This window comes from Cheilinus undulatus, linkage group 1 (assembly GCF_018320785.1).
Source record: "Cheilinus undulatus linkage group 1, ASM1832078v1, whole genome shotgun sequence".
Taxonomy (NCBI): domain Eukaryota; kingdom Metazoa; phylum Chordata; class Actinopteri; order Labriformes; family Labridae; genus Cheilinus; species Cheilinus undulatus.
This window is the reverse complement of record NC_054865.1, coordinates 32,724,838-32,739,670: the sequence shown is the minus strand read 5'-3', so window position 1 is coordinate 32,739,670 and position 14,833 is coordinate 32,724,838. Positions and strand designations below refer to the sequence as shown.

Below are 14,833 nucleotides of genomic sequence, written 5' to 3'. Positions count from 1 at the left end.
AATACAAACTTTATTGCAATTTTCCAAATACAATATAAAACTTATAATTTGCATATTAACAATTTTTGTTTACAGATGTGTACTTAATGTATACAGTTGTATAAATCATCAAGTGCACTGAACTCTATCTCTCTTTTCTGCTATGTTGTGCAGAATCACATGATTACGGAACAGCCTGCTATTGGCTGACAGACACTCGAAGAGAGTAACAATATGGCAGTTAGCATTCGAGCTAGTGGTAAGAAATGATTGTAATTCAATTAAAATGGATTAAAAGATGTTCAATATCGGGTTTATTGGTGTGGATTTAATCATTAATCATCATTACTGATATGAGGCAGACGGACAGACAGCGAGGATGGAGAGTGATGAGGAGAGAACCGTTACAGTCAGGAGTAGAACACATGCAGCATCACACTGCATGCACTGTTACATATTGTTAGCTTAAAGAAAGGTTTAGGTAACAGGTTACTTTATCTAAACTTTAATGTTACCTCCTTTTTATCACCCTGTGTTTGAGAGAACAGAAGGATTTCTTTATTTACATTATAAAGATCAGTTTGGAGTTTGGAAATGTTGGAAATATCTGACTGTTACACTGGTTATAATTAATTTATATCAGGGTTATCAAAACTGTGACTCCTGGGCCAACTGCCGCCTTTTTTCATAAATCAAAGGTTATCTCTGATTAATTAGTGAACATTTTTTTCATTTACATAAACATAGGGGTGGGTAAGATCATTGATTAATCGATGCATCGCAATACCCCCCCCAATTCAATATCAATTCAGCAAATCCTCTGAATCAATTCACCCCCTGGCCAGTGGGGGTCGCTGTGCGTGTGATTCACGTTGTATGGACGAAGGCCACACTCGACCAAACAACAACCAACCATAACCATGTTATGTGAGGTTTATCACGGTTTCCAAGAGGAAAGAAATACTAAGTTAACATGCACTTTACTTTTTCAGTGTTTATACAGAACTGTCATGTTTTTTTAAATTTTGTACTCCATATGCACAAATAAGTTATTGTTGTGCAATATTTTATTTTCAGATGTTTTATTGCTCAAAAATGTGAGGTGACTTACCACATATGTTCACACTGGCATGAAAATAATCATTAAAAATTTGTCAACAGGTTATTTGTGTATTTCTACTTCTTACTGAATTGACATTGAAGCATTTAAACCAATATCGCATTGAATTCATATCGAATCGAATCGCAACCTAAAGAATCGAAATCGAATCGAATCGTGAGGTTCTTAACAATACCCAGCCCTACATAAACATGACACTCTTTGAAACGGTAAAAGTAGTGTAAAGAAAAAAAAAAACAGAATTCCCAAATATTAAAATGGAAAAACGGAATTTGGAAAAAAATAAAACAGATTTAATAGGGCCCTACATCTGTTTATTACTCTGCTATTATGATATTCATTGAATGAACAGTTTAATACCATAGTTTAATATAGCTTTGACATCTGTTAACTCTACTGATAAATGTTACCATATGTGTCATATGAACTGTGTCCACTGAGTGTTTTAAAAGCATTGCAAGTCCGTCTGTTTTGTCTGTTTTGCTTTTGATTTTTAAAACTTTTTTTTTTATATATATATACTCAGTCATGTAAGAAGCAAAAGAAAATCATGGAATAATGTCAAAATGAATGAAAAATTAACCCAAAAAGGAGAAAAAAATTAGATAGCCTTCCCATATGACCTCGTAGTTCCCCCTATGATCTTGTGGTCTCGAATCTCCAGCTGCCCAGGGCTGTGTGCCACTCCATTTCCTGTGTGCTAGGTTGCTAGCTATGGGTCAAGACAAAGCACTGTGCACTTGAAATGCAGCCCTGGCTAAGTATGTGGATTTTTGGGGTTGGTTAAACCACCACCCCTTGAAGCACGAGCTGTGCATTAATTGCTTGTTGTCATGGAAGCTTCAACTTCCTCCATGCCATGCACAGACCAACAGGAGAATGTAGGGCAGTGTCTTGGTGTAAGCACTTGCTTGCTGCAAGCACAGAATAGGATTAAACTGAGCAGTATATATTTTGGCTTCATGGATCAGCCCCATGGGTTAGTATATTGTCACCATACCCAAGCAATTTGATTTAAGATCACAATGATATCTGATACCAGGACCAGATCAGTACATCACTAATTAAAACTAGTCGTTAGTGAGCTCTAATTGGTGACACACACCACCAAACACACCATGTTAGATAAAAAAATAGAAATAATATTTCACTCCTAGTGTGGCTCATACTTTATAGCCACAGGATGAGCACTTCACACCTGGTTGAGATTTCCTACATGAAGTACAGAAAGAGTCTATGACACATTAGGGAGCAGCCACAAAGGAAACCCCAGCCATCTCTAGCCAATCCCTTTGAGAAAGCAAGAGGGAGTAATTGTACTTTACCTAACTCAGCCAAAAACTCTTACTTCCACTCAGCCGCAGAAACCCCAAGAAGGGCGCTGTTGCCGGCAGACATTCCTGACTGTGAGGCTGTGAAACAGCAATGCTCTCCTGCACATTCCTGAGCTGTCAGCGGCACAACATAGGGGATGGCTCTCACGAAATGTGCAACTCTAGCCATGCTCGATACTGTAAGGCTGGCATAGACAAGGTCTCCATTAAGAGTCTGGAAAAGGAATGGGCCACTGGAGAAGCCAGTCATTGAAAAGCCTCCTTGAGAAGGTAAAGAGGCTCAATTCAGGTTGCTCAACACAAGTTGCATTTATGAAGAAGCAGTATGGGAACACAAATGTTAAGATTGCTAATGAAGCTACTTGGTAATGATGGATGCAGTTAGATAGATCCTCAGGCTTCATCCACAACAGTCACTCAGAGCTCTCAGGAGGCATTTGAGGTAATAAGATCCCTCTGTGCTCCTTCTGCGTCACTCCCACCGTCTGACCTCTCCTCTGCTGCACAGCTGTAATTGAAGGCTTAGCAGAGTGTGCCATGCCATGTAGCTCTTATTGAATATACAGTCAGCATTTCTTTTCCCTGTCAAAAAGGTATTATGTTTCTAAGCACAACTATCCATGCAATTTTACACGTCTACATCAGGTAGTCACCAGACTTAGTTGTGCTTGGGTAGCTATGTATTAAATATTTGGATTAAGTAGAACCTGTACAGCTTATACTTGCAATTACTTCTATGGGGAAATGTGCTTTTTCTGTTTGACTGTCATATCTGTAAACATAAGTATGATTTTTATGATCAGAAGTGATGTCCTCTCTGTTTGTACTTTGAAATCCAAGTATAAACAATTGCGACTGGTTGCTGAAAATGAGCGAAGAGCAAAAGAAGTGAGATGCTGTGGTAAAAATTAAACTTTTGACTTGTTGGAAGTCTGACAATAAAGATTTTTATTAGCTTATTCACCAATGCCTATCTTGTAAAGTCCAGTAACCATAACACAGTGCATCAGCTCCGGTCATGATGCTTGGGCCTTGTCCAAGGGTACAGGTTTTTTTTATTAATACATAATAGGAAATCCATGGAAACAGTGCACAACAAGTTACCAGTGTAGCACCAATCAAAGATATTTACTAATGGCCCTGAGTACCTCTGCTGGAGCACTTACTGGCAAGTGCTTGGCTGAAGGGCAAACAATCAGCAGTATTTAGGGATGGGAGTGTGTGGCTTTAATGCCCTGTCACCTTATGCCACTTCACCCCTCTTATGATAGCACTTCTGACTGCTGTCACAGTCTGTGCCTGAACCATGAAGCTTTGCTTTGGCTGGATGGTGTATGTAATCATGCACATGAGTGTGTGGACAAAATGTGTTTGACAACACTCACTGATGCTTTATGTTTGAGTCACATCTCTGCAGCTATTATCCTATGCAGACCCGCCGACTCCTCTCTGTACACCCCTGTGAAACGTTTATACTTGAAGCCAGTTGATTTCCCTCATGCATGATCTCATTTCTGTTTCACTGTATTTTTAAGCAGTGCTTTTTGTGTGTTGTGCCTTTTTTTACAATGTTAATGCAGGTGCAGGGCTGTTATGTTAGAATCTGCAGCTATGGCTGTTCCCACCTCCTGATGTTCATTGACAGAGGACAGTTAATGTGTTGGCATAAATTATGTATGTTTAATCAGTGCTCAACATTACAGATTACCATAGTCAAGCCGAGGCATACTGTGTGGCCAACACTAGTTTCACTAATGTTAAGGATTCAAATTGAATGTTGATAATTTTTTACAAGAAAAGTTGCATCCACTGAAATTTCTACTACCTCTTTTCCCACACCCCTGCACAGATACTTAGACAAACAAAAAACTAGTGCATTTTTCCTGGCTCTCCACCCACAGATGTCTGCAGCAGCTGTAGTGGAGAAAATGACTTCAAGCAAACATGACCAAGGAGCAAGTTCAGACAGGTCAATGATGACCGCAGTATTCAAAACACAGATTCCTGAAGCCATTTATAAAGCACTAAAAGTACAAGCACCATCAAAGCACAGTAAGTAGGATGTAGACATTTGGCCAGATTTTCACAATTTACAGCTTTTGTGTCCCGAGAGACATTACTAATTGTTTCTTCGATCATGTAATTTTTTTTCCAGTCCATAGAAAACCTTTGTATTTCTATATATCACAAACCTTTTTTTTTTTTTTTTTAAGATTTATTTTTGGTCATTTTTGTGCTTTTATCCTATAGGGGAGGACAGTGGATAGAATCAGAAACAGGGTCAAGAGTGGGGGAGAGATATGCGGTAAAGGGCCTCTGGCCGGATTCGAACCCAGGCTGCCCGCGTACATGGGGAGTGCCTTTGACCACTAGGCCACCTGCTCCCCTATATCATAAACCTTTATGTGTTGATTTGAGCACTATGCAATTAGATTTAACTCTTAATTATATATCTTTCTAAACCAAACTGTCTGTGGTTGTAGATTGAACATGTTGTACTGATAAAAGGTGGCAGATATGGCCTTGAGAGCTTCAGCCATGATCAGCAAGCCTCGAGTTCATTATATTTTGTCACTTTGTTTGTACAGCTTCTGTAGAAGTACCTTTAAAATGTCAGGAAGAGAGGAGAGCATAATGTGCAACAATGTGGGGAATGCTTTTAGAGCCCTATCATATTGACAGTAACACAAGGTTTAAATATTTCTGTGGATGATGTCACAGTTTGTGCATGGACCCAACAGGGAATTTTAATCCCTTCAATCTGAATATTTTAGTCAGGGATGCACAATATTATATCAGTGAGATATTGGTATTGGCAGGTATTAATGTGAAAAAGTGAAATATTGGCAACAGCAGATATAAAAATTTCTGCCAATATTTACAACCTATATTTTGGCTATAACAATCTGCCTATATCAGCTTTAATTATTGGCCGTAGGAACACATATGTTAGTGGAGTTTTAGGCTTAACCAACAGGCCTACGTCAATTTGAGTCTTTTCTTTTTGTTCAATCATTATTCCTTACACTTTACAGGGTGTTTTAAGGACCGAAGTTTTAGGTCTGAACTACATTTAAATATCAGTGTAAGTATCAGCATGTTGGATATCGGCAGAAGTCTAATATTTAGGGCCCTATGATTTCCATGTTAACAGAATCACGGACGTAATCGCGGATTTGGCCAATAAAAACAGAATCTACCGTTTAACGTGGAAATTGCAGAAATTGAATAAATTTGACTGAAATGCTGTGTTTTTTAGAAAGAGGAATGTATATCTGGGGAATATGTTCCGGGAATCACTAAAGCCGGGCACAACTTGTGCCTCACTTCACAAACACTCCCTCCTAAATAATACAAAGCATGTCAAAGCTGCTGCACGAAACACCGGCAAACATCACGTATCTCCACACGGGGCAATACTAGAGGTGGGAATCACTAGTTACCCCACAACACGATATTATCATGATACTTGGGTCATGATCTGATATTATTGCGATTTTAAACATTTTGTAATACAGTGAGTATTGCGATTCCATACATATTGTGATTTATATCATTTTTTCAACTATTTAGCTGATTTAGCATTAGTCTTGCCCTCATGTTTGTTGAATTTCCTCAGTATTTTTTATTCATGTAGCACTTCTTGCAAACCTCGTGTCATTTCCATCTCATTTGGCCCTGCTTGCATTCCTGATGTCGTTCTCCACATATTTTTCCACATATTTTTTCCTTTATCATAGACTTCAGTTCATATTAGAATTAATTTGAAAAAAATCAATACTTGGTGGATGAGACGATACAATATATCACCAGACAAAATATTGTGATACTATGCTGTATCTATTTTTTCTCCACCCCTAGGCAGTACCATGTGACATAATGTTGCATCTACAAGAAAACTCATCTGTGCTTCAAGTTATTTTACCTCACCACACCAGAGAGTCAGGAAGAGAGAGAGGTGTGTCTGTGCACGAGGCACACAGCTGAAGTCACAACTATAAGACCTCCTCACCCCTCAGAGGCCTTAAACTCGAGTTGGACGAACTCGAGATTTTATGAAGTCCCGTAGTCTAAATGCTGTTAAATTTGAGTAACAATTAGCTTAATAATTCCTCTGGTGTATACTGTTGTTCCCTTTGGTTGCTTAACAAGGCAATACATGTCTGCATTAACGTAGCGATCTGATATGAGGCAGACGGACAGACAGCAATGTATGGAGAGAGATGAGGAGAAAATTGTTACAGTCAGGAGTAGAACACATGCAGCATCACACTGCATGGACTGTTACAGACTGAGAGAGTAAAGGAAAGCTTAGAGAACAGGTTTATTTTTAACCATTTAACTTTAATGTTACCTTCTAATTAAGTTACTATCACTCTCTGTTTGAGAGAACATTTACATTATAAACCAGTTAGGACGTGATTATACATGTGGATGTGTCATAAAATGTTGGAAATATCTGACTGTTTCACTGGTTGTAAATTTTTTATATCAGGGTTACCTAAATTACAGCTCCGTGGCCACCTGTGGCCTTTTTCAATAGATTTAAGATTGTTTCTATTTAATTAGTGAACATCTTATTCATTTACATAAACAGGACACTCTTTTTCATGGTAAAATTAGTGGAAAGGTTAAAAAACGGAATTCCAAAAAATTAAAACGGAAAAAATGGAATTTGGAAAAAAATAAAATGAATTTCATAGGGCCCTAAATGTTGTGCCCCCCTAGTTTTATTTTATTGTCACTTTGATGCACTGCTGTGTTTGATTTCAGATCAGCCGTATGATATAGTCTGTTCTTATTTGTCTAATTGGTTTAACTAAAACAGAGTAGTGCTAGTTTTATACCTGTACATCTATTTGTGATCCTTGTTTGATTATTGTCTTTCTCAACTCTGATTGATTGTCTCAGTTCTTTTTTTGCTTGTGGCACTGAAGAAAAATATCCCATAAATGGTGTTTGGAAAGAGCACAAGGAAAACTCAGTGAATGGGCCAAAACTTTAGGCAAAATCATACTCATACTGAACAACTATCCACCAAAGCTGTGTAGAGGCAGTAAAGGGATGGAGGGAGATGAGATGTAGAGATAGAGAAAAGGGAGATGCAGAAAGAGAGAAGGGGGAGATGCAGACAAAGAAGAGGGAGATGCAGAGGGAGAAAAGAGGAAGATACAGAAGAGTGAGAAGAAGATGCAGAATAAGAGAAGAAGCAGATGCAGATAAAGAAAGAGGGTGATGCAGAAAGAGAAGAGGGTGATGCAGAGACAGTGGAAGATGGGGAGAAGTGTAGAGGGACATGCAGAAAAGAGAAGAGGGAGAGTATGAAACAGTGTAGAGGGAGAAACAGAGCGTAGAGGCATATGCAGAAAGAGAAGATGGAGATGCAGACAAAGAGGGAGGTGCAGAATGGGGTTTAGACAGCTGGAAATTACAACACTACAGGTAATTTCCTACTGCTAAAACCTTTGCAGCTTTGCAGTCTCGTTGTGTGACCTCTATTGTTGGAACTTTCCGAGGATGACAGAGAGCCAGTGTTGTAGTCGAGTCACCAAACCTGGAGTCCGAGTCGAGTCCCTAGTCCTTAGTGTTCAAGTCTGAGTCGAGTCCGAGTCACCAAAGGAAAAAAAAGAGTCGAGTCCGAGTCGAGTCCCCTTTACCTGAGTCCGAGTTGAATCCCCATTATCTGTGTTCGAGTCCTAGACTAGTCTCCATGACCTTAAACCTAGAGCCAAATTAAATTATTTATTTTATTATTTTTCAAGCCATTCTAGCTTTCCAGGTGGGCTGCATTGATGTGTTTTATTTATGTATGAATTCCTTCAACTTTTTATTATAAAGGATGAGAGGAGCTGTTTACAGAAAACCAAAACCAAACATCTACGACCCAGTGGTGGAGTAGACATGGGAGACAGGGTTAGCTTGGCAACTGTTTTTAGTTTTAGTCTTTAGACAAAAATACTTTTAGTCACAATTTAGTCCTGATCACCCTTCATAGTTTTAGTCTAGTTTTAGTCAATGGAATCTAAAAAATATTCCAGTCCAGGATAAAGATCACTGATTTTTATTGATAATGATACTCTTATTAATATTCCTTAATGATCACACTCTTCCTCTATAATATTAGTTATATTAACAGGATTATTTGTATATTTAGGGTGGAAAAATGAGACAACATGTTTTTAACTGAACTCATGCTTTACATCTATCTTATACTAAATATTCCGCCTTTAAAATGACTGGATTTATTCAGATTTCTCACTAAAAACTAAAATTCCAATTTTCTCCTTGTGACATTGAAAACATCATGAAAAGGTCTTAACTTCGCCCCCCCTTCGATACTTTAGTCTGAAGTCTGAGCAGTCATTAAACACATCATAATTTTACCACATGCCACTGGCTCACTGATCAGCGTTACTTCCGTCGTTGTTAATGCAGATTTCAACGTTGGATTGATATTTCTAACTAACGGACTCACTACTAGGTTTAAGAGTTTTTATCACTCTGTCCAAGACTGAGGAGGATTACTGTACAGTAGCAACAGCAGCTAATACGACGAGTCTGAGCAGCTGATGGAGATTTTCAGGTTTTCAAAGGTAGGCTGGCTGTATTTTAGTTTAATTTCTTGTAAAGATTACCGTGGGAATACAGAGAAGAGCCACAGGTCTAAGCTTCCTATCAACCTATCAGCTCCTCTCTCTGTCACCCAGACTCCCCCGCTTCTCCTGCTCTCTCCCTGGTTGTTGTTTTAACAGACAGCAGGTTAGACTCACGTGAACGCGCATGCAAGTGAGCGCACTGGGCGCTGCATGAACACAGTTGTCAGTTATGAGGGGTTTTCTCACAGGTAAACAATAAATAATACTGATAAAAATAGTCTTCAGTAATAAAGGTCCGAGTCCTCCTCTTCATCCTCGACTCCTGACGCAGTTAAAGCTCGAGTCCGAGTCCAAGTCTGAGTCATCAGCGCTCGAGTCCAAGTCGAGTCACAAGTCCACCAAATCAGGACTTGATTCTGAGTTTGGGACTTGAGTACTGCAGGACTGCAGAGAGCGTGTTTAATGAGAAGGACCATCATGGAATATGTTTCCCTTAGTGGTGTAAAGATAATTCGATATGGATTGATTAACTGATCTTGACGTCAGCGCTCCGAGCACGAACCGGTCTTTGGACCAGTTTTAAAGTTAGAGATCGGTTCATGAGGCTCGTTTTCATAGCCCATTCCACCATGCTCTGGCTCAACGTCTGTAATCTCGCGTGACCCGCGGTGACCTTTTACCTTTAAAAGAGAGTTCCATTCGCCGTAGGTGCTTGCTAGGTAGCTGGATGTGTTTCACCGGTTGTCACCTAAATGTCTTTCAGTTACAGTTCTGCACCTCAGGGAGACGCCATGTGGACTTAATATGAAGGAAGGATAACTTTCGAAATGTCCCCCCGTCTGTGCGCTTAAGAGAAAAGCGATTAAGAACTACGGAGTTCATAAATCTCACCTGCTGAGACAGCAGAGCTAAAGTTTAGATAAGATGCTTACACCAAATGTAGCACAAACAGACCTGAAAATAAAGACTTTTCTGAGTTAAAACTCTTCAGTTATCCCCACAACAACAGCCCCTTTATTCACAGGGTTTACCACAGTAACATGTTGTTGGGAGTGATTGATTTGGTGACATAATCAATACATCTGAGCCCACTAATATGATATTAAACAGAGAGGACTTCACTGAACTGGAGATCAGCTGTTCTCCACTGTATTAATTCAAGAATGAAAACAATCAAGAACGGTCAGATACACAGAAAAAGGAAATAACCATGTTTTGCGACATGTAGACTGATTACTCACATTAAGAGGAATTATGAAAGGAAAGAAATGTACGGAAAGCTGTTTTAATTTGACTGTTTTCAATATTATTTTAACCCCTTCTTCTCCTGTACTAGCAGACACACAGAGCTCTGTCTGTCCAAATCTCCTTGTGACTTTAAATTGGTTTCAATTTGTGCTTCTTGGGAAAATTTAATATTTAGTTTGTTATGTTATGGGGATAAATAATGCTAAGGAAGTTACAGGTACAGAAGGACGAACACGTACCAGTTAAAACTTGTTTTAATATTTATCTCCCAATTTAATGTCAAAGTAAGACACCTGGGCACCTGGGTGTGATGAAAACTTTCTTAAACATAATTTCAGAATGTTAGCACAGGAGGCCTGGCATTTAGTCTGTTTTATAAATAAGATCAAATAAACCCGGATTATTATGAAAATATCTTGTTTTCCCCTTTTTTGCTAATTTTTCTTAAAGCAAAAATATATTTTGATTCTATGATCAAATTGTACTGGATCAAATCGGATCGGATTGAATCGTTCTGTATTTTAATGAATCGTCATTACAAGCTTGTACACCTACATTGTATACACATATTAGCTACTGGTGATAAAAGTAATTTTGTCCTCATTGACAACAGACTGTCTGACAGTGAGGGTCAATGCAGTTACAGTATGGGTGCATGTACAGTATGAAACACGAGCATTGTAAAAACAACACTAGTTATGACAGTTGATTGCAATAAACACAGACCAGATGGCCCTGTCAGCAGCAGCCAGGGCTTTATGGTAGCCAGGAAAATTACCATCATCAGGCTGATGGGAAGCTGCCACCCGTGTCTGAGAAGCAGCTCTGCATGATCTCTACGTTAGGTTTTGTTTTGCTATGTAGATAGGTCTCTGCTGTACAGGCTGCAAATGTTTGAGGTTTTTCTTTGAATGGCAGAGCCAGCAGTAAACTGGCTGGCGTACTAAGGGGTAATTATGGTTTTCTTATTGGTGGTGGAGGAAGGGGGGCTGGGCATGCAGAGAGGCCCTACAGCTCCACAGTCACAGAATGGAGCAGGTCCACATGAGAAAGCAAGATGAGGATGTAGCTAGCTACACCAGCTGGACACAATGCTCTCTTTCACAGTGGCAGATAGTTTTAAATGTTTTTCTTCTCATGTTTCTGCTTATATGATGTATTTTTTGTAAACATGTTAACAAAGAAAAACAAAGCATACCATGAAGCTCATCTGTTAATGTGCATGTTGTGCACTATGTGCATCAGATTTCAATTCATCTTTATTTGTTTAGCTCCAATTCATAACCAATTTTATCTTGAGACACTTTACAAAGAGGTCAGGTCTAGATCACCACAGTAAGCTCACCACTAAACAATATTTAACAGAGTTACAGTGGCAAGGAAAACTTCCCTTGGATGTGCCAAAACCTCAAGCTAAATCACACTCATACTGAACAACTATCCGCCAAAGCTGTGTTGATGTAGTAAAGGGATAGAGGGAGATGAGATGCAGAAATAGAGAGGAGGGAGATGCAGCTGGGTTTCCATTACAATTTTTCGCAAAATAAAAGTGATAATTCTGAAATTCTGACAAAGTACAATGTCGCTTTGAATGTGTTTCCATTGACAAGTGTTTTGGGCATGAGCCTCGTAATTCTCGTAAATTCTCATCTCGTAAGTATTCGGTGCAAGGAAGCTGGATGCTCAAAACCTGTTGCATGTTGGTACGGTTATGATTACATATACAGTGATTGCCTTGATAATATTGAACAAAAGACGAAGGTAGCAGATGATAGATCTGAGGCAAAGTCCATATTTATGGCAAAAGCCACGTTTAAGGTTATAAGAATGATGTTAAGTCCACCCGGGTACACATGTACCGTGCCCTGTTGTCTCCGAGTGAACTGGTCATGTGACATCATACGAGACCTGTAAATGTGGAAAAACTGTTTCCATTGCACTTTTGCGATATATTTCTGTATCAAAACATTTAAAATACCTCCTCACGAGAGCGTAAAAAACTTTTTAGCAATATTTGAGAGATTTTTTGAAATTTAGGTGTTTCCATTACCAGTTATTTTTTATTGTGCTATTTAGTTTTTGTGCATTTCTAACGGTCGTGGAAACAGCCAGAGAAGAGGGTGATGCAGTAAAAGAGGGAGATATAGAAAAAGAGTAGCTTTCTGCTAACATCACAAGACTGGCCTGTAATTTGGCTTCGACAACACATGACAGCATATTGTGAGAGCATGATTCCACATTTCATCCCACAACAGCTGGTGCATTTTACTTAAGACTAAGGGTATATCATATATAGCAACTCGGTTCTTTGAGTACGCTTTAAATTAAGTACAAAACAACTAATTGCCTGCATGGTAAAGAAATTAACACCATAAGATGCTTGACATTTTTTTCCTCTGCCAAGGAGATTATGTGATCGGCAGGGTTTTTTAGTTTGTTGGCAACATAACTCAAAAAGTTATGGATGGATTTTGATTACATTTTCAGGAAATGTCAGAAATGGCATAAGGAAGAACTGATTAGATTTTGGGAGTGATCTGAATCACCGTCTGATCCAGGAATTTTTAAATTTTTTTAAAGGATTATTTATTATTGGGAGATAGGGCAAATGACGAAGATCTTTGCTCTCAGGGTGCTTTTCTAGTTTACTTGTGTTTTGTAAATTATATGCATTTTAAGTTTAAGACTCAAAACATACTGCAAACACCCACTCAAACATCCAAACAGTAGGGCTTGACAGTGTGAGCATTTCACTCGCATTTGCGCCTAAAAATAGGTGTGTGTGAACTGTAAAAAATATTTAAGGGCACATGTGCGCATAGAAGAGGGAGCGGGAGGGAGGAGTTTACTGTGCTGGACCAATGTGGTCCGTAGAGAAGCATCACATGATCCGCTTGTCAGCAGAAGCCCGCGAACTTTCTTCAAAGAAGGTGAGCGAGGACAGAAAGAAGGCAAGTCAGGGCGCATTCACACCAGAGCTGTTTGGTCCGCTTTCAACGAACTCTGGTCCGTTTTGCTGGATAGTCCGGTGCATTTGGAGTGGTGTGAAAGCTCGTATGAACTCTGATGCGGACCAAACAAGCGGACTCTGGTCCACTTGAAAACAGGGGGTCTTGGTCCACTTCCAAATGAACCCTGGTGCAGTTCGTTTGAAATGTGAAAGCAAAGTGGACCAACTTGTGACCCAAAGGCAGTAAGTGGAATTAAGTGTGATGATATACGGATTTATATGTGATTTAATATACTCAAATACATGTCGGTATCTTGCTTGGCGTCTGTGTAGCCGTAGCAGCACGTCGTCGTCCGTGCTTACTTATTCATCTCATGTTAAGAACGACATGTTGGACAGCTCACCATCTCGCTGGCTGCTCATAATGCCCCAATGCAAGAGCAGAAACCCCAAGACAGCGTAATTCGGTGTTTTTTCATTGTTTATGTGGAAAAAAGACTGGCTGAAGGAGCTGGATTTCCCCGTTTCATCTTCTTCTACGCCAGCTTTTCTTCTTGGCTGCCGTTTGTGACGACAGTGCCCCTAGGTTGTAGGTGTTCAGACGGTTTGGTCCATTTGACCAAGAGCAGTATGAATGCAAACCAAACCAAAGGAAAGTGCACTTTCCGTTCCAAAACGGACCAAGTCCCCTGGACTATACAAAACACGCAAAAATGAAACCTATTAGTCACTTAGACCGACTCTGACTGAAGTTGCCAAATTTGAAGAACCAAAATTAGTAACATTAAAGACAAAATTAAATTGTAATACTTTGTCAAAACTTGATGATTTTACCTTTCTGTACATTTTGTATACAAAATCATTAAATAATTTTGCTTGTAAATGTTTATTTGCATCCCGTTTATTACAGAAAACACATTATTTGAACAATTTTCATTGTGCCCCTAAATTTCTTTATGTGCTCCTAACTTTTCAACTCAGGAGCACATGTGCTCCTTGGGAAAAAAGTTAGCGTCAAGCCCTGAAACACTCTAGCATCATCCAGGATGTAGTAGTTGGTATACCCAATTTCTATGGTTTTTCTGCTACATTTTTCAGCATTTATACCTGTCTCTTTTTTAACCCAATTAACAGTCACGTGTGCAGTAACATGGATTATTCAAATCTCTGTTTCAATACTTGATTTAAACCATTTGTTTGTATCTGAAATCTGTTTATCTTTTCAGTAGAGCCCTCTTTGTGTTTCTGTTTATATTAAGCAGAAAAATTTATGGTTTCACTTGTGCTGGTGTGACTCGGCCACACTATGTGGAAGTACACTTCAGCACTAATGACCATCTTCTGAACATGTGGCACTGTAGCTTGCACTTCCTTTATTTATTAAAAGCAGTGGCATTTGAAGCTTATATCAGTACTGAGATAGCATCCTGTTAATATTGTTAGCTTTCAGCAGCTCCTTCTGGCAAATGGGGCTAATTCAATACCAGTAGACAGCACTGGGAGAAGAGGAGGGGAGATGGGAAAGGACAGGAGGTCTAATTTAATCAGCACTGGGCATTGCTGTACATAGATAAGTCATCTTTTTATGGAAAGGCTTTGTGTATGA

General features: G+C 39.2%; 1 protein-coding gene across 4 annotated transcripts in view; it reads left to right on the top strand.

The window, feature by feature from the left end:
- The window catches only part of adcy7 (adenylate cyclase 7), an 88,654-nt gene that overhangs the window by 19,379 nt on the left and 54,442 nt on the right, over window positions 1-14,833 (top strand). The window contains exon 1 of one of the 4 annotated variants that reach the window (XM_041786582.1): window positions 219-238. The exons of the other annotated variants lie outside the window; for them this stretch is intronic. The gene's annotated coding sequence lies outside the window, so the exon portion shown is untranslated. Of the gene's footprint in view, window positions 1-218; window positions 239-14,833 lie in introns of those variants that run through there. 4 annotated transcript variants of the gene reach the window in all.